Raw genomic sequence first — 20866 nt, forward strand, 5'->3', positions numbered from 1 at the left:
TATTATTTTAGGGCACTCACAAGATGATCTCTTAGGACGTTTATATGAAGTCCTTGGTTCTCTGACTGTATCCTGAGCCATGACTTCAAGCCCCAAGCTTGTTATTCCATTTCTTTAAACTCTCCTGGTTGGTTAGAAGCAGCCTGCCTACCTCATAGTCCTTATAGTCTTCCTGACTATCAAACTGTGCCATGTCCTTTCCCATTTGTTCTGCCAAAGCCATATCTTTAAAAACCCACTTTATTCCACGTGACCCTAGATGATAAATTGGGACAGAAACTGCTCTATGAAGAGGGAGTGAGGACAGGACTCCAACGTGACGTTTGGTGGTAAAAGAAATAAAAGAGATGGCGTGATTCGTGAGGACTTTTAGAATAGAGATATCTGTGGGCTAAGAAGACAGCCAAATGGAATGGAAGAGATGGAAGATGCAAAGAAGATGGCAAGTAATGGAAGGAGCAAGTTCTCAGAGGGGTCTAACTCTGAATAGGGAGAAGAAGTCAAGTGAAGGAGTAACATGGTGGATGGGCGGGGGGTGGAAGGAAAATTTCGTGAAATTAAAAAGCAAGTAAAAATGGATGGATGATGGAAATGAGAGGTGGATTCATTATATGGGAGAGGGATGTCTAGAGCCTGAGATCTCAGGGGCAGAGCAGTCGTGAAGGATGGCAAGGTCCAGATGTGTGTTACCTCTGGCTGGTTGAAGGGCAGTGTGGATGAAGAATCAATTCGAGCCAAGGTGGCCCGAGAACTGCAAGCTGTTAAGTCCTCAGCCTGGATGTGGAAATCTATGAAGGTGAGAGCAGGGCAAAGTGTGGGGACGGACCCCGTGAATGAGCCAGGTGTGCACATTCTGGAGGAAGGCTGGGGTTGGAGGGGATCCTGCAGGCTGGCAGATAACACAGAGGAGGAGGGGTGGTGGTGATGATATAAGTGGGTGACCTGGTTTGTAAGGAGGACGTGCTGGCAGGGGGGCCTGGAAGTAGCTATAGGAAGCCAAGAAATACCCTAATCCTTCTAGCCTTCTGCACTGGGGCAGAGGGTGGCCTCTGCTGGTGACTTTTGTGAGCAAATGACCTCACCAAGGGACTAAACGAAGAACATTTAGCATTTAGTGCGGTGCCAGGCACATGATCAGCAGTCAGTAAATGTTAGCTCTGAGTATTATTACAGTAAGGGGTGAGTGGAAGGATAGAAGAAGGGCTGATGGGGTGACAGAGATCTCATAGCAGTAATGGGACAGGAAGGAATAGCACGGACAGTGGCACTTCCCATCTCAGGGCAGATGAAGGCCCCTCCTCCCCTTTCTCTCCCTCCCCCTCCCCTCTTCTCCCTCTCCCCCCTTCTCCTTTTCCTTCTCTTCCCTCTCCCTCCCCCTCCGCCCTCCTCCTCCCTCTCCCCCCTTCTCCTTTTCCTTCTCTTCCCTCTCCCTCCCCTCCGCCCTCCTCCTCCCTCTCCCCCCTCCCTGCCTCCTTCTCTACTTCTTCTCTCTCTCTTTATCTAACATCTTCTTCTCTCTCTCTTTATCTAACATCTTTATCAAGATAGAATCCGCATACCATACAATTCACCCATTTCAATGTACACTTCAGTGATTTTTAGTATAGTCACCTAGTTGTGCAACCGTCACTACAGTCAATTACAGAATATTTTCATCACCTCAAAAAAACCACACCATATCCTTTAACTATCACCCCCAATCCCCCATCACCTCTGGCTCTAGGAAACCACTAATCTACTTTCTGTCTCTCTATATTTCCCTATTTTGAACATTTCATATAAATAGAATCAGAATGCACGATAAGCAAATTCCCTTCTTAAATTGCTTTTTGTTGTACCTGGAATAATACTTCAATGCAAAGGAATGAAGCACTAACAGTGGACTTTCAGGCACTAGCACAGGGATGTGTGTGTACATATATGTATGTGTGTGGTGGGGACGGGGTAGGATTTGGAGACAGATCCTCCTTCCTCTGTACGTAATGCCAGCCCGTTTGTTTTTCCTCTTATAATGGGCTTGGAAGGGAAAATGTTAAAAGCCAATCAGTGCAGAATCCCTGAGAAGGCCAGTGAGTCACCCAGTGGCTGAGGCCCTTCTGAGCATCGCACAAAGGAAGGGCCGCGGCATCTCTGCTTGTGGGGCTCCCCTCTCGAGGGGGAGACCAGCTGACTGTGTGCAGGCACGGGAGGGAAGAGACCAAACAGTGCTGCTCTGTAGGTGGCAGGTGGGGTGGAGAGAGGGGTGCCATAGAGGAGCCCAGAGCGCTGCCCCAGAGGACTGCGCAAAGAGGTCATCGGGAAGCTCCGATCTGTCCTCTAGCCCACACAGCCCCTTCATGGGACCTAGCAACCTGCGCTGGGAGGGGCAGGACCCATCAGTGTTTGTCCAAGTGGGGACACAGACCGAATGGCTCCTGAGATGGCATTAGGTGATTCACCACATGCCACCCCCTATATAACATTGTCACCCCCTGAGAACGGTTCCTCTCCTTTTGCTTCTCTTTCAAGCCTTTTAAGTCAAAGAGAAGGAATCAGTTTGGTGCCCATGTTTCTAACACCTCACTGACACTTGCAAATTTCCCTTTTAAATAAGAGAGTAGGTCTTGGAATTAGGGTCCACGGCAGCAACATTCTCTCCCTCGAATTTAGTTACATGATTTTGTTTACAATGAATTCATTTTATCCATGACGTTGATCTTCCATGTCTGGTGATATAAAGTTTCCATCTTACGTAAGTTTTTTTAGAGCTTAATGAGTGAGTCAGTTTCAAGAAAAATATTAGTGAAATAATAGCAGGTGGTATATAGATATGGCAAAAATGGGGATGGTGGTACATGAAATGACCAAAGCAGGTAAAAACTGAACTAGAAGAGTTTTATGATCTGTTTCCACTCAGACCGTCTGTGACTCAGTGATTCAGAAGATGAGAAATGCCATCGAGGTCAGCCTGCCTTCCCCGTCATAGCTCTCACCCCACTGCGTTGTGATGGGCAGTTTACTTGTCTGCCTCTCTCACCAGACGTGGAACCAGACATCTGTCCTGTTTCCCTTATGTCCCCAACCTCAGCATGGTGCATGGCACACAGGAGTTCTCAGTACTTATTTACTGAATCAATGTACAAAGGAATGAATAAACGAGCAAATGAATGGTTGTCTTCCGGGTTACTGCTGTTAATACTCTGAGTAGTTATCCTGAATGTTCATCCATCCATGTATCGGATGTGCATCCATCCATCCATCCATCCAACCATCTATCCATCTAGTCAGTAATCAGTCCACTTACTGTGCACAGAGTAGTCAAGATACTGTCAGTGGTGGGGAGAATGACATCTCTTCTTGACTTTAAAGCAGTGATGTTGGATCCAGGCAGACCTGAGTTTAAATCTTGCCTCTGACACTTAATATTTTGGGAACCTCAGGCCATTTACCTTTTTGAAGAAGGTTCCCCTCTGCAAAGTTGTTTTAATAACATCTAACTTGCAGGAGGGTCCTGAGTCTGTCTCAGCACATGTTGTTGAATGACAGAGACAGAGTGAGTGAATGAGTGAATGGGTGAGGAACTATCGCCCCACTCAGGCTGGGTGGCGGGGCACAGCCTGGCTGCTCTCCCATAGCCAGGGCCCTGCCTGCTGGCTGAAAATTCAGGAGGAGTAAGAGAAAGCCTAAGCCGCAAGCTTTGCTTAACCAAGCAAAAATGGAGCAAAGTGGGTGAAAAAGAAGAGAACTAACGAAATCCTCTCCCTCAGTGGACCCTGAGGCTTGTGGCTGGGCCAGCAGCAGAGGCCCTTGGCAGGTGACCCAAGGGACAGACCAACTGCTCCCTGGACTGCTGAATGTCCAACTGCCCCAGCCCCTCCCCTCCCCCAGGGATGTGGGCAATGCGATGTTGGCATGGTGACCAGTCAGCCTATCTCCCCCTCCTCTGCATCCTGACGTGACAAAGAGGCCCCGAGGAGCAGAATGGAGCCCCGCAGGCTCCACTGGCTCGAGAATGGTAGGGAGAGCTGGGTCCAGGAACTGAGGGGGCCTGGCTGCTAAACTCCTGCGGAGAGAACAATGGAACCGTCGCCCTGGCAACCAGGGGAGGCCTCTCCCTGGGCCTCAAGGCTGAGTCTGGGAAGAGGTGCCCTCAGAAAGGGAGGGTGGGAGCAGAGGGGGTGCGCCTGTTCTCAGAGCTGTCTGCCCTCAAAGGAAGCGTGGCAGGGGCCCCTATCCAGAGAAGATGATCAGAGCCTCCGTGGACCCATTCTCCAGAGCCTCTGAGGGAGACCGGGGTGAGAGCAGTTTCCACCAAGCAAAGCAGAGACCCTGCTGAGCGGGTGGTGGACGCTGCCCTGCATGCAGTATCTGCTGATCCTTTCCCCAGTGCCCACCCCTCCTCCTCTCAGGCCTCCTGAGGGCTGTTTAGGGGCAAGGGGGGCTGTGAAATCAGGACCTGGGGTCTGAGGGCACGAGAGGCCCTCTAACCTTGCGGCTGTCCTGCCAACTCTGGGATGTGTGCGGATGCTGTAGGTGCAGGGGGAGAGTGTGGAGCTGGGGTGGCAGGGGTGAGGCCGCATTCACCGAGCCTGAGGGCAGGCCCTTGTCCTGAGATGCCCCCGGGCTTTGTAAAGCCATCACCTTCTGGAGCGAGACAGTGCTGGCTTCAGATCTGGCCTCCATCGCTCACTGGCTGCCTGATCCTGGGGAAGTGATTTCCTCTGTGAGTCTCGGTTTCCCCAGCTGTCAACCAGGAAGGAAACCGGCCTCAGCGTGTTCGTACTGAATAGAGGGGACGGCCCCTGTGACACACAGTGTGGGCACAGCGCGGCTCAGTGTGGATTAGCCTCCTTTCCCTTCCCTCCTCGGCCACTTGTGTCTCCCCCCAGGCGCCTGGGGCTCGGAACCCTGGAGGCCGCTCCCCGGGTCTACACAAACTGCCCCCAGGGTCTACACAAACTGCCGGGATACCCCATTGACACAGATGCAGCCCCGTCCTCCCTGAAAGGCTCCCTGTTCTCCTCAGCCTCCTGAGGAGCACAGTCTGTGAGGGTCCCTGGCAGGACATACCCCTATGGTGGTGACCAGGGTTGTCTTTGGGACAAGCTGGTTACAAGGTGTCCTTTGCCTGTCTGAATTTTCTCATTTTCCCCATTGAACTCGGGTTACTTTTGCCAGAAAGAAAAGGAAAAGTTCAGAGGGGATGAAGCACACCTTGTAAAACGCCGGACAGCTGAGAAGCGTTGGGGGTGGCCCGCTGCAGCTGCAGGAGGGGAGAGAGCAGGTGGCTGGGGGAGACCCTGCCGCAGCTGGCGGCCACCTGAGCCAGGAGCCCCGGAGCGGCGCCCCGCCCTGCACCGCATGCCCTGCGCCCCCGCAGTCGGCACGCAGCGCCACCGGAGCCTGCGTGGGTGTTGGGGGTGAGGCGGGAGTCACGATCCCGGCCAGACGCCGGCTTTCAGGACAGATGGGTCCCTCTTGTGGCCACGCGGCCTCATGGCAGCCGTTTCCCGCCCCTGTGCCCTTGGCTGCCGCTCAGAGCAGCCACAGGTGCCTGAAGCGAGGGGCGCCAAGGAGTCTGGACCTGGCCTGGCCTGGCCCTCCTGCACCCAAAGCAAAGAGCACTTCTGGCCTGGTCCCCCGAGGCTACTTGGAGCAGCAAGACTCTCTCCTGCTTCTTCCAGAGCAAGAACCTAGTAGGGGTTGCAATGCAGCCGTTCCGGGAAGGCTTACCACACTCAGACTGCGCTGCCGAGCTGAGGGGGGCCGAGGGGACAAGCTGGTTGCAGGGATCTCACCCACAAAGGGAATCTCAGAGTGAAGAAGATCGTACTCGTAGTTCACATACTATTTCTGGAGACTCTGTTCTGTCATAGTTCTGGGCTGGGCTCATTGTGGGGTGTGTGGGCAGAAACTAGGAAAACCACACTTCTTGTTCTCTAGTACCTACAGTCTAGTTTGTGTGTTCATTCCAAACTCAAGTTCTTACCTGGGATCCTTGGATTGGCCTCAGGGGCTCCGTGGGCCCCCTGAAATTATATGCAAAATATGGGCTCATGAGCATTTTTCTGAGAGAGGATCCAGAGCTTTCATCAGATTCTCAAAGGATTTAAAAGAATAAGAACCACAGGTAAAGTAAATGAGATCAGAACTTTCTCATCCAGTGGTGTACGGCCTTCAAAATAGTCACCTTGGGGGCCAGCCTCGTGGCTTAGTGGTTAAGTTTGGTGTGCCCACTTTGGCGGCCCGGGTTCACAGGTTCAGATCCTGGGCACAGATAGCTACACTACTCATCAGCCATGCTGTGGCAGTGACCCACATACAGAGTGGCAGAAGGTTGGCACAGATGTTAGCTCAGGGCCAATCTTCCTCAGCAAAAAATAAATAAATAAATAAAAGTCACCTAGCGGGGCAGTGAATGTGCTCAAATGATACTGTCTGTTTCCATCTGGGGTTCCTTTGGGCTGTCCTCTGGGATAGCTTTAAAACTATGGAAGAATCTCAGGCTCATTTCTCCCTGACCACATCTCACTTCTGTCCCCAGAATGACCCAGCTTGATCACCTACCTTAGCCACCAGCTTTGGATCCAAATGACTGTTAGCTGTTTCCAAAAATTCCATCCACCTTAACAAGGCAAAGATTTATCACCCTTAAGAGTATTCAGTCGAACGTGACAGCATTACTTCAGGGGTTCCTGAGACTTCCTTCAGAGCTTGGATTGGGAAAAGAGTCTATAAAGGTTTAGTCTTTTGAGGTGACTACTTTGAAGTGTCTGATAGGTCAGGAAAAAGTGAGCCATGACTGTCTAACGATGAACTGTAAGCATAACAGATTAACCAGAAATACCCAAAAGATGAGATAGAGGGTCAAGAGAAGGTGTAGATGAAGTCAGAGGAGCGAGAAGTCATGGTGGCCAGGGATGCGCCACCATTCCTACAACATTCAGGAGATGTTTACTGACATCCGCTCTGGGCCCCAGGTGAGTAATAGGAGCTCCCAGTGTAATAGGAGACAGACACACAAAGAACCAGCTATAGAACCGTGTGGGATATATTATAACAGGGGGATAAATGGGGAAGTGACACCCCAAAAGTTCACGCAAAGTGATAAGTCCTTCCAGGACTGTGGAGTGGACAGAGGGCACAAAACAAAGATCCTGGGGGCCGGCCCTGTGGCCTAGTGGTTAAGTTCAGCGCACTCCACTTTGGCGGCCCAGGTTCGGTTCTTGGGCGCAGACCTACACCGCTTGTTGGTGGCCATTCTGTGGTGGTGACCCGTATACAAAATAGAGGAAAGCTGGCTCAGATGTTAGCTCAGGGACAATCCTCCTCAAGCAAAAAGAGGAAGATTGGCAACAGATGTTAGCTCAAGGTGAATCTTCCTCAGCAAAAAAAAGTACAAAACAGACAAACAAATATCCTGTTTATCTGCCCTACTGAAGGCAAAACATGGAAGACCTTGGTAGATCATGTTAACGGCCAATTCCTCACTCTTCCCTCCATCCATGTCCGTTGCCCTGTGACTGCAGTGCTCTCACTTAGGGTCAGTTGTAATTCCCTGCTCTGGATGATGGATATTAGCAGATGTGACACAAGCATGGTGTTTAAAAGTGCTCATGTGATTGGGCTTCTTCTCTAGCGCCTCTGCCATTGCCATGAGAAGAGTATTCTGGGATAGCTTGCTGGTCCCAGGAAGAGGATGAGAGACACATGGAACAGAGTTGCCCCACCTAAGGTGCCCAGCCAAGCCCAGCCTAGAGAAGAGCCCCTTAACCAAGCTCCAGATGCAGAAGTGACCCCAGAGAAGTCAGCAGAACCCTTTACCCCCATTTGAGCCCAGTCTTGATTAGCCTACTCCTAGTCAACCAAAGACAGGCAAGATATAAATGACTGTTGTTTTAAGACACTGAGTTTTGGGGGTAGTTTGTTACACAGTGGGAGCTGGCTGATACAAAGGCTCCTTTATCAGAGATTTCAGTAAATTTTCCCTTGCCTGGATCTCTGAAAGGTCAGGCACTGCTCATAAGGGAAATTCATTGATCGTTCAATAAATATTATTGAGCGCCTACCATCTACCTTGTTCAAAGTGCTATGGCAAGGAAATGCCCTTAAGAAGCTTGAAGTCCAATAGGGGAGATGAGATAAGTATATAAATACAGAGAAAGTAGAATGTGATTAAAGTGTCACAAAAGCAATCAGACAAGGGACAAAGAGGGGTAGAGCAATTGCTTCCAAATAATTGGGAGGGGGTGATCAGGAAAGTAATGTGAATCTCGAAGAAAGACTAGGATTTTAATAAGCAGTGGAAAAAAGGATGGACATTCCCCATGGAGGGCTTTGAAAGCCAGACCATGGGCCTATTCCTCAGGCAGATCATTTGCACTTGGCTGGCCAAACAGCTCCTTCTAGAAGCAGTATACCCCCCGGCAGCAAACTCTCCTTCAAAAAGGAAAACAAATGCAAATTATGTCATAAACCTCAGAGAAAGTGCTCCTTCAGTCACTCAGCAAACCTTTACTGAACACTGTGCCAGGCACCAGGGACTCAAATATGACTAGAACCCAGCCCTGACCTTGGGATACTGGGGCGAGGGGAGAAGGGAGACATACATGTGAGCACATTATTTTCTCAGTGTGACCAGTGCTACAGCCAAAGTGAAAACAAGGCACTGTGGGAACCCAAAGGAGAGGATGCCCTGCTCTGCTGTATTGATGATGGCAAGGAGGGCTTCCCAGAGAAGGTGACATGAGAGCGGAGGATATGAGTCCTGGTGGATGGGGAGACATTTTCCAGGCAGACCCAGGGTGAGGGAGGGGGTGAGAAGACATTGGTGTTTTCGAGGATTCTGTCCTCACCATTGTTTCTTCTCACTTTATTTACTCTCATTCCATTATCCCAGCCCCAAGGCTTCACCCACCCCCTAGACATGGATGACTTTTAAATCTCTCACTCCTCAGAGCTCCAGAGCTGTCAGCTCCCTCCCAGACATGGCTGTGTGGGGGTCCCACAGTACCTCAACCTCAGCCTGTCCAACACAGCACTCCTCACCTTTAACCCCTAAACCTGAATTTTCCTTTGAAATTCTTTTCTGAGTGAATGGCTCCATCTCCTGCCCACTCACTCAAGCCAAGAATAGGGGGCTTGTTCTAGGCTTTTCCTTCTCCTTCACCTCCACAGCCAATGGATGGAAAGTCCTCCTGATTCTCTCTTGCTTGCTTGCTTCCTTCCTTCCTTCCTTCCTCCCTTCCTTCTTTTATTTTATTGTGGTAAAATATACATAACATAAAATTTACCATCTTAACCGTTTATAAGTGTACAGTTCTATGTCCCTAAATACATTCACATTGTTGTGCAACCATCAAGACCATGCATCTCCAGAACTTTCTCATCATCCCATACTGAAACTCTGTGTCCATTAAATAACGCCTCCCCGTGCCCCTCTTCCCCGAGCCCCTGGTAATCTCTATTCTACTCTCTGTCTCTATGAGCCTGACTATTCTAGGTACCTCATATAAGTGGACTCATCCAATATTTATCCTTTTGTGTCTGGCTTATTTCGCTGAGCATAGTGTCTTCAAGATTCATCCATGTTGTAGCATGTGTCAGAATTTCACTTCTTTTTAAGGCTAAATAATATTCCATTGTATATACACACCATATTGTGTTTATCCCTTCATTTGTTGTTGGACACTTGGATTGTTTCCACCTTTTGGCTATTTTGAAAATGCTGCTATAAACATGGGTGTACAAGTATCTGTTCAAGCCCCTGCTTTCAATTCTTTTGGAAACTTAGTTCTAGAAGTGGAATTGCTGGATCAAATGGTAATTCTATGTTTAATTTTTTTGCTGTCTTCACCCAACGTGACTGCAGAAGAACTACACAACTTTAATGTAGGCAGTGAAGACATTGAAATTGTTAAAGACTTGGTTTACCTTGGTTCAGTCATCGTTTATTTTTTTAATTTTTATTTATTTAATTCTTTTCCCCCAAAGCCCCAGTAGATAGTTGTATGTCATAGTTGCACAGCCTTCTAGTTGCTGTATGTGGGACGCGGCCTCAGCATGGCCGGAGAAGCAGTGCGTCGGTGCACGCCCGGGATCCGAACCCGGGCCGCCAGTAGCGGAGCGTGCACTTAACCGCTAAGCCACGGGGCCGGCCCCAGTCATCATTTTAAATGGAGATTGTAACCTAGAAATCAAGAGAAGATTGAGATTCAGAGGCGCAGCAATAAAAGAATTAGGCAAGATCATCAAGTGTAAGGAAGCGTCATTTGAGACCACAGCCAAGATTATCCACACCCTTATATTCCCAATCACTATGTACAGGTACGAAAGCTGGACGGTGAAGACGGCCGACAGGAAAAAACTTGATTCATTTGAAATATGGTGTTGGAGGAGAGCTCTACAGATACCCTGGACTGTCAGAAAGATGAACAAGTGGGTCCCAGAGCAAATTAAGCCTGAACTATCACTGAAGGCAAAAATGATAAAACTAAGGCCATCTTACTTTGGGCACATCATGAGAAGGCAGGATTTTTCGGAAAAGACAGTAATGCTGGGAAAAGTAGAAGGCAGCAGGAAGAGAGGAAGACGGGCTATGAGACAGATTGACTCCGTGAAGGAAGCCACAGGCATGAGTCCACAGGAGCTGAGTAGGGCTGTTGAGGACAGGACATTGTGGACAGCACTCATTCATAGGGTCGCCAGGAGTCGGAGCCGACTTGACGGCAGGTAACAACATCAACCCACCTCACTGCAGATGAAGCAGCAAAGACTAAAGGCTGACATCGAGAAGCATCTCTTTATCTCCTCCCCCCCTTTCCAATCCCACTCCCAGCCATGACGGTGTGCAAGCTTCTCTCTTGTACCCAGATGCCAGTTGAAAAGAAAGACACGAGAGGGGACACAGGAAGAAACCCCAAATAACTGAATACTTTTGTTAAAGCAATCAACCTCAGAACAGTGAATGTGGTGATACTAAATTTAGCTGAAAAGCACCTACTAAATTGGACCAAGTATCCTGAACTGGGAGAAAATCAGAAGAGGACCTTGAGAATTCAGTTAGAGTTCAGTTGTGGGAAACCAAGTTGGTTTCTCCTTTGCACATCTGAGTTGAGATGTGTGAATTTTTAACTCCACCACAGGAACAAATGAAATTAGCTAGTGGGTAGTGCTATGTATGACAAGGCAATGGATGAGGTGCTGTGATAGCTAGGACCAAGGAGGCCTATTGTAAATCACTTCATGGCCAGGGAGGGCCCCTCGGAGAGGTGACACTTGGGCTGAGCCTTGAAGGATGAGAAGTCAACCTGGAGGAGAGCCCACGTGAGAGGGTTCCAGGCAGGGGGAAGTGGATACATAAAGGCCTGGAGGTGGGAAATACCTTAATGTGTTTGAGAGACAGAAAAACTTCCAGTGTGAATACAATGTAGTGATTGAGGAGACAGCATGACCATTCCATTTTGATCATAACCCTCCATTGCTCCAAATTCTTCAATGATTCCTTATGTGTTTCAAAATAAAGTTCAGATTCCTTAGCTGAGCCCAAGACCCTCCTTGATCTGGCTTCTCTGGCTGGCCTTCTACCCCCATGGCGCGTACGCCTCCAATCAGCTGTGCCCGGCCATGTGCGGGCCCTGAACACGTTTTGTCGTTTTCTCCACTCTGCCTTTCCTTCTCCCTGGAACACCACCTGCCTCTTCTCTACCTGTGTAATTCCCTTTCCATGTTAAAAAAACCCAGCTCCTTCCCTTGCCTCCAAGATGCTTCTCTGACCTTCCAGGTTGAAGGGACCGCCCCCTCCTTGGCGCCTCTACTGTTCTCTCTGCTATGACTGTTTGCATGTCTTTCTCCCTCAGTGACTGTGTGATACTTGGGGCAGGGACAGAGGATCAAGTCGTATTATTCATGTTGGACTCCCTGTGTTCACCTGGTAGGTACTTGTGTCTACACTGACGTCTCCTTAACGTCCTCTGCAGCCCGGTTTTCTCTCTTGAGCTTAGGCCCTTCATCTGCCTGGTTAGTAGATGACTCATGCCATTGGCCTAGAGCAGTGGTTATGGGGCCACAGGTGTGGATCAGATTCACCCGGAGCCATTTCATACTGACTGCGAGAGACAATTGTGCGCATCTCTTCCCAACTCCATGTTTACCGTTGTCAGATTGGTCGCTTGAAATTGGCCATGGTGGGATTATTTATGCCACCAGAATTGGCAAGTACTAAAATCAGGACTCCTCCCCTCTCTCTAAGAGCCAGTGGTTAAACATTTACCACACACTACTGCTTGGAGGCCTAGAGGATTTGTTAAAACCCAGATGGCTGGGCCCACCCACAGAACTCCTGATTCAGAAGGTTTGGAGTAGGGCCTGAGAATGTGCGCTTCTAACAAGCTTCCAGTGATGCTGAAGCTGCTGGTCTGGGGACCACAGTTTGGGAACCAGAAACCTACGGGCACTTCAAAATCCTGTCCAAAATTAAAGGCATCATCTTTCCCTCAAACCCACTCCTCTTGTGCTTCGTGTTGCGGGGAGCGGCAGCACCATCCACCCAGTTTCCTAAGCCAGAAACCTGGAGTCAGCTTGAAGCCTTCGTCTCCCTCAGCCTCTGCGGCTAAGTGATCACCAGGTCCTGGAAGCTCTCCTGCATCAGCCGCGCTCTGATCCTTCATCTTCTGCCCATCCCCAGGGCCTGGGAGTCTGATCTGTGCTCCATCTCTCCTGTCCATTCCCACACCAGCCTCCCAGGTGGGCAGCCAGCTTTCATCGTCGCCCGCTCTGGTCCAGTCTCCGCGTCACTGCCAGCGTGGTCTTTGTGAGACGTCGATCCCATCCAATTAATCCAGCGGGAAAGGTGTCAATGGCTCTTCATTCACTGTCTTTAGGAGTCCTTCTGTCTGGAGTTCCCATCCCTCCCTCATCCTTCAGCACCTGGCTTAACTCCACCCTCCTCCCCTAGACACCGTTCCCAACCCTCTCCCCATCCAGGCTGGGCTGGTGTCTCTCCTCAAGGCTCCTTGCACCCTCTCTTGCCCCATCACAACGCTGCTTACCCCACAGTGTCCTCCTTACCCCTTTACCTGTCGCCTCACCCATGTCGCTGCAAACTCATGAGGGAGGAACTGAGTTTGTTCTTTTAAATCTCTTTTCCTCTGTGCTTTCCACTGTGTTTGGCACACAGCATGCCCTTGTCTTGGCTTGTGTTGCCCCTGAAGAAGACCTTAAGAATTCTAGTCCAAGTCATTTATTTAGGAAGTGATCTGAGGAATCAGCAGTAGGGAAGGGAGAGTAGGACAGAGGGTAGAGAAGGCCAATGAAGGGTGTCCCATCATGCCAGTTGCCCCTGGGGGCCCTGCTGGGGGGCTCTGGGAGAAAGTGTAGAACCGGCCTCAGAGTGATCTTGCTTGAGGGGCTATCTATCCACAAACACCCCATTGGTCAGGGCACTAACCCCCCAGCACCGCCCGCCTGTGCAGGGGCCAAGTGTGCTTCCACAGCCAGAACAAAGCCCCCAGCAGAGTCCCAGCAAGCAAGGCCAGCAGCCTCAGGCATGCAGAAGTGGGTGCTGAGGGGCCAGCCCCATGGCCTAGTGGTTAAGTTTGGCGTGCTTCTCTTCAGCAGCCCGGGTTTGGTTCCTGGGCATGGACCTACACCACTTGTCAGCAGCCATGCTGTGGTGGCGACCCACATACAAAATACAGAAAGATTGGCACAGATGTTAGCTCAGGGCTAATCTTCCTCAACAACAACAACAACAACAACAAAAGAAGTGGGTGCTGAGGGAGTACCGGTAGGTGCCAACAGCTCTGGCACAGTGCTCACTGTTTGATAAGTGGATGTGAAGGAAACAGCATCCTGGGCAGAGGTGACAGCATATTCAAAGGCCCTTGAAACACCTCAAAATACTCTTTTAGCCAAAAAAAACAGGGCATTATCCCATTTCACACTCAATTTCATCTGGAGCCCTAAACCGCAAATGCCATCTGGCCATGAGGAGAAATCATTATTTCTCAAGAAGAAGGAGGTGAAACCAAAAAATGGGTAGAGGATATGAACACTTTTCCAAAGAAGATATACAGATGGCCAATAGGCACATGCAAAGATGTTCAACATCACTAATTATTAGAGAAATGCAAATCAAAACTACAATGAGATAGCACCTTACACCTGTTGGAATGGCTATAATCACCAAGACAAAAAATAACAAGTGTTGGAGAGGATGTGGAGAAAAGGGAACCCTCTTACACTGCTGGTGGGAATGCAAACTGGTGCAGCCACTATGGAAAACAGTGTGGAGATTCCTCAAAAAGTTAAAAATAGAAATACCATATGATCCAGCTATCCCACTACTGGGTATTTGTCCAAAGAACTTGAAATCAACAATTAAAAGAGGCTTATGCACCCCTATGTTCATTGCAGCGTTATTCACTATAGCCAAGATGTGGAAGAAACCCAAGTGCCCATCGACTGGTGAATGGATAAAGAAGATGTGGTATATATATACCGTGGAATGCTACTCAGCCATAAAAAAAGACAAAATCGTCCCATTTGCAACAACATAGATGGACCTTGAGGGTATGATGTTTAGTGAAATAAGCCAGAGAAAGACAAACACCACATGATTTCACTCACATGTGGAAGATAAACAAACATGGACAAAGAGAACAGATTAGTGGTTACCAGAGGGGAAGGGGGTTAGGGGGTGGGCGAGAGGGGTAAAGGGGCACGTATATATGGTGACGGAAAAAAATTAGACTATTGGTGGTGAGCATGATGTGGTCTATACAGAAACTGATAAATAATAATGTACACCTGAAATTACACAATGTTATAAACCAATATGACCTCAATAAAATAAGTGGGGAAAAAAAAAGAAGGAGGTGAGGGGGAATTGGATGAAGGCAGTCAAAAAGGACAAACTTCTAGTTATAAGATAAAAAAGTCCTGAGGATGTAATGTACAACATGATGACTATAGTTAACACTGCTCTCTGATATATTTGAAACTTGGTAGGAGAGTAGATCCTAAGAGTTCTCATCACAGAAAAAATTTTTCTTTTTTTTGATATCTATATGAGATGATGGATGTTAACTAAACTTGTTGTGGTAATCATTTCACTACATATGTAAGTCACGTCATTATTCTGTACACTTTAACCGTATACAGTACTGTATGTCAATTATATCTCAATAAAACTGGAAAGAAAAAGAAGAAGATGAGGAGAGTTGCTCTGAGGGACCCATGCTTTGGGACCTTCTGAATGGGCCTTCTCTAGGGATGCGTTCCATTTCAGACTCCACCTGGTGTCGGGGTGGTGGTACACTTGGGTGGGACCCATTTTCTAGGGCAGCACTCTCTCATGGGACTTTCTGATGATGGAAATGTTTCATATCTGTGCTGTCCTCCAGCAGCCCCATGGCTGTTGAACACTTGTGGCTAGTGCAACCGAGGAGCTGAATTTTTAATTTTATTCCATTTTAATGAATTTAAATGTAAATGTCAGTAGGCAGATTGGTTAGTGGCTACCGTAGTGGACAGTGAGGGTCTAGAGGCCCCCTCCACCTCCCTTTGCCTCTCCATCCTCTGCAGCCCGTGACTGTGAGCTCCCTTGATTGTGAGCATCCCTGCGCCTGGAATGCCATGCGGTCCTCTCCTTAGTTGCTGAGTTTGGTCCTCAGATGCTCAGCCTTGTGTCCAACTGCCACCTGCAGGATTTGGAGAGCAATGGGCAGAAGTTGCCCAGGTCTCTTATCCCCGGGCTCCTGATCCTCACTAGCCTCACACCGAGGTACCTGGCTGTAGAGAAAATGACTCTGGACACGTTCTTGAAACTCTTGGAGAGGCCTTGGTGGAGAAGCCCCAGGCTCCTGTCTGCTATTTTTATGAAGTTAGCATGTGGTAAGAGTCTGGCTGGGTCTTACTTTCAACAGGGGTCTGGGCTTGTTTTCAAATCATAAAAGGTACCTCCGCAAAGGAGCTGGGCATTTTCAGAGAAGCTGGGATTTCTGCAGAGATATTGGGGTTGGAGGGCATGGATGAAGTGAAATCTAAACAAAACGGGAGTCTGCTCTGAATGCCTTTTTCTGCTTTAGCCCTTATGAAGGGTATAATTCATGTCTATCAGCAGCAATGCTTCTCACACAGGGGTTCATGTCCCCCAGGGGAAGGTTCCAGATTTCTTGGGGGAAAGGTCATATGTAGCATAGAATTGGCTTCTCCAAATGTCTAGTCATGATGGCACATGGAGCACACACACTGGGATCTTCCACCTTCAACTCCAACACGTACAAAGGTGGAATATAATATTTTAAAGTATCATGTTAATTCAAAATCAAGAAGAGAAATTACCGGCTGCCAGCAGTGGAATGGGAGCTGGTGCTGCACAGCCCGCAGGGCCTGAGATTTACCACAGGCCTGAGGAGCTGTGGTCTTAGGCCCCACATAGGGACAGGAATTAGGCCTCGTGGACAAGTGAGAGATGGAACTGGGCTCTGTGTCAGGCCAGGAGCGAGGGACAGGACCCAGACCAGAAAGCCCTTGTCCACCAGGTAAGCACGTTAGGACACTGAGCCTCCTGCCTGTGGGAAGGTGGGGCCCTAATTCACACTCTCCATACAGTGTGGAAACCCCAACCTCAGAAACTAACATAAAAACGTGTTTGACCTTGTAGGGATTCCAGTAGAGACCACCTCAAAAACCTCCCGATAGAGAGGCGTGCTCAACCCCAGGTACCTGTGGGATTACCTCGGATGTTAACTCCTGCTGAATAAGAACAAAAAATGTAAAATATATGAGGAAGTCCAGCACCACTCACTCATTCATTCATTTGTTCATCCATTCATTCATTCAACAGTTTTCTCTGGACACCTATAGTGTACCAGGGGCTAGAGACACATCAGGGTACAAAACAGATACAAATCTTGCATTGTTAGAGCTTAGGTTCTGGTTGGGAGAGACAGACAATAAATAACATACATGGTAGACACAATAATGATGAGCTGTGAAGACAAGTAAAGCAGGAAAGGGGAATAAAATATGATCAGGGGAGCCTCGCAGAGAAGGTGGTGAGGAGGTGAGCCAAGTGGGTATTTGGGGGAAGGGTATTTCAGATAAACGGCACAGCAAATGCAGATGCCCTGAGGTAGAAGCGTGCCGGAAGTTTCAAAACACAGTCAGAGGCCAGTGGGGCTGAAGAGGAGTAAACAAAAGGGAGAATAATGGGAGATGAAGCCACAGAGGTGAGCCAGGTTGTGTAGTTTGTTTTTGTAGGGCTTTATATGTCATTGCAAGTCACTGGTTTTAAGCAGAGGGATGACATGATCTGACATGTTTTAACAGGAGTCAGGATTACCCTAGGATTTTTTTGACCTGAGTAGTTGGAAGGAGGGAGCTGCTGTTAACTCAGAAGGGAAGGCCAAAGTCAGACAAAAACTTTTGGGGGAAAGTAAGGAATTCAGTTTTGTACAGACTGTGTTAAGATATTGAGTAGACAGTGGGATAGATGAGTTTAGGGTTAATAGAGGATATCTATGCTGGAGATGTCACAAGCATGGAGATAGTATTTGAAACCATGTGACTGGATGAGATCACTAAGGATGTGAGAGAATACAGAGAAGAGATTTAAAGACTGAGAACTGGGAAATTCCAAAGTTATGGGGTCGGACAGTCCACATGCCAACAAACAGGAGATTCACTCCTGATAAAGAAGAAATAATAGAGCGATTTGAAAAGTAAGAATGCTGAAAATGGTCAAGTAGTTAAAAGAAAGACTAGCATCCACAAAACTAGGAGAAATTATGAAACATGAGCAGATAGATATAATGAAAAAACCACAGAGAAATCCTACAAGCTAAAAATATCATTATTGAAATAAAAATCTCAGTGGATAGGTTCAACAGTAGACTAGACACAGCTGGAAAGAGAGTTAGTGAATTGGAAGATAGATTGCAAGAAATCCACCAAAGTGAAAAACAGAAAGATAAAAATTTCCTCAGCTATTTCTATTAAATTCCCTCATGGGACAAGCTTCTCACCTTCCAGGCTAGGAATCACTGTCCTAGGCAGTCAAGCTTTTGAATCAGTGTCCAGAAATGGAACAAAACTTTTTTTTTTCCTGAGGAAGATTCACCCTGAGCTAACACCCATGCCAATCTTCCTCTATTTGGTACGTGGGTCGCCACCACAGCATGGCCGATAATGAGTGGTGTAGGTCTGCGCCCGGGAACTGAACCTGGGCCACGAAAGCAGAGTGCGCCGAACTTAACCACTAGATCACCAGGCCGGCCCCCAAAACTTTGAACAGAAAGAAAAGGGTGATTTATTTCTAGAATTGGCAAAAGCTTTGGTGGCAGGATTGAAGACCTCTGCTAATAAGAAGAGCTAACATTTATTGGTTGCATAGTGTGTGCCTGTCCCTGTTCAAAGTGCTTTACACCGATCAGGAGCAACGGGCAGCTCAGGAGCAGGCTGAGAGGGCAGGTAGTACCTCTGTAGTTTAGGTGAGAACGTTTTCTCCACATGTTCTCTGGAGTTCTCCCTGATGTAGTCTTCCGTCTCCCTTTCAATAGCTGCTTATTTCCAGTCTCTTCTCCCTGATGTTGCTGTAGCCCCTCTAGGGTATTGCTGGATCTGTTCACCATTAATTCAATAGTTCAGTAACTTTTTTATCAAGCAACTGTTTTGAGCCAGGACCATATGTTATAAGAGCCAGGGGATATAGACATTAATTAGACATGGAGCTAAGCGTCTGACTGGAGACAAGATACACAGCTCATTTCCATACAGTGTGATGAGTGTCACCAAAGGGGTTATCACAGGTGCTGTAGAAGCATGGCATCCTGTGACACGTGAACAAGACCTCAGAAAACCAGTAGAGTTTGTGAAGAAAGGGTGAAGAGTGGGAGGAGCTGACATCCAGGTAGTGGGAACAGCATGATCCCAGGCATGGAAATGTGGGAATTTGATGCATGTGGGAAACACTAAATTGTAGCTTCAAGTACAAGCTGAGGACTGGCTCTCCATTTCCCTCAGGACAAAGCCCAATCTCCTTACCTCTGCTTACGATGTCTTCCATGATCTGGCCCCAGCCTCATCTCTCCCCACCTCCTCCACCCACACTCTTTTCTCCCACCGTATAGAATTACCTGCAGTGGCCTTATGGTGCCTGGCACACAGTAAGTATTTGGGGTACATGTTTGTTGAATGAAAAATGAGTGGCAGAAGAAAAACATGGAAAGGCAGGCAGGGGCTGAGCTGTGGAGGGCTCTGAAGTGTCCAAAACCAGGTATGTGCACCTAGAAAATGCTACACTGTCCCAAGGGACTCGGGGAGTGGCTCCATCAGAAAACTCCTGTTTCTGGGTCTTTAACATTCAGGTTTCTGCTGGAGTGGACTTGGTGTCCTCTAATTCTCTCGGTCTTGTCTCTTCAACTAGACTGTGACTGTCTTGAGAGCAGAGACCATGTCTAATGTCTCATTCACAGTGTTAGACGTCAATAGGTGTTGAATTAATGTTTGTAGGTGGGGCTGGACTTGCCTGTTGCATCTCACAGAAAGAGAAAACCTGGGATTAGTTCTACGGAGGGCACGTCTGACCGTTAGAATAACCAGAAAAGCTGAAGTTACAAGCCAGTCTCCCCGGCTACTGGCTCAGCCACTGCTTGGGAGATGACAACAGGCACAGACGTCAGAGTGGGGTCTCTGGTGGCCCAGGAAAGGGGAATTGTCCACACAAACCTGGCCCCACCTTCTTCTTAACCAATGGTGCAGGGCCCTTGGGCAGCGAAGGGTAGCCCTAAGTTTCGTCTATTAGTCTATTAGCCAGATTAAGAGCAGGGAGCCCGAGGCATAAGGATGGGTCTGTGTGTGTGTGGTTTTTTTTGCAAGTCACATTGCAGAGAAGCAAGATATTTCATTTCCCTTGGACCAGTTTCCTAAAAAATTGTGAGATGTGGGCGGAAAGCCGTCAGAACTCCAACAGCAGGAAGGAGAGGCACACATCAGTTGCGTTGTTTGTCAATCATTCAGCACTATTTACTATATAACAGATGCTGCATTCAGTGCTAGGAGACACAGACATGTGACATAGGAACACATATGGGAGAGACAAGATCAACACACTTGAAAGCAAACAGGGAACAACTAAGAATGAAGTGCTTACTAGAAATAACTTATACATGGAAGAAGTATCGTAGAGCAGTTAAGAGCACTGATTTGGGGCACGAGTGTAGGCAAATCTGAGCTTGGTTTCAATCTGAACTCCAGTACATACTGTGTGACTATGAACCAGTGACTTCACCTGTGAGCCTCGCGTCTCTCATCTGTAAGACAGAGACAATATCGCCTACTTCATTTTGTCATTGTGAGGATTACAGGAGCTCATGGCTGTCTGTAGCATGGTGTTTGCGAGTGCTGGCTCTAGAATAGACTCCTTGGGCTTAGACCTCGACTCCATCACTTCCAAGCTGTGATCTTGGGCAAATTAGTTAATCTCAGTCTCGGGTTTCCCATTCTTAAAGTCGGAATAACAACAGTACCTATACTATTGGGTTGGCCTGAGGCTTAAATGAGTTTTATCCCATGGAAAACTTGAAGCTTGGAACACGGCAAGAACTCGATGCAACTGCAACAAGAAAATGACTGCTGAATTATTTACACAAGAGAAATGAAAACCTATGTGCACACAGAAACCTACGTATGAATGTTTATTGCCCCTTTATTCATAATCTCCAAAAGCTGGAAATATCCCAGTGTTTTCCAACAGGTGAATAAACAACGGAATACTATTCAGTAACAAAGGGTAATGAACTACTGATTTATACAACATGGATGAATCATCACAAGTGCATTATGTTAAATGAAAGAAGTCAGACTCAAAAGGCTATATACTAGA

This window comes from Ceratotherium simum, chromosome 34, assembly GCF_057802395.1.
Source record: "Ceratotherium simum simum isolate JZ-2026a chromosome 34, ASM5780239v1, whole genome shotgun sequence".
Classification (NCBI taxonomy): domain Eukaryota; kingdom Metazoa; phylum Chordata; class Mammalia; order Perissodactyla; family Rhinocerotidae; genus Ceratotherium; species Ceratotherium simum.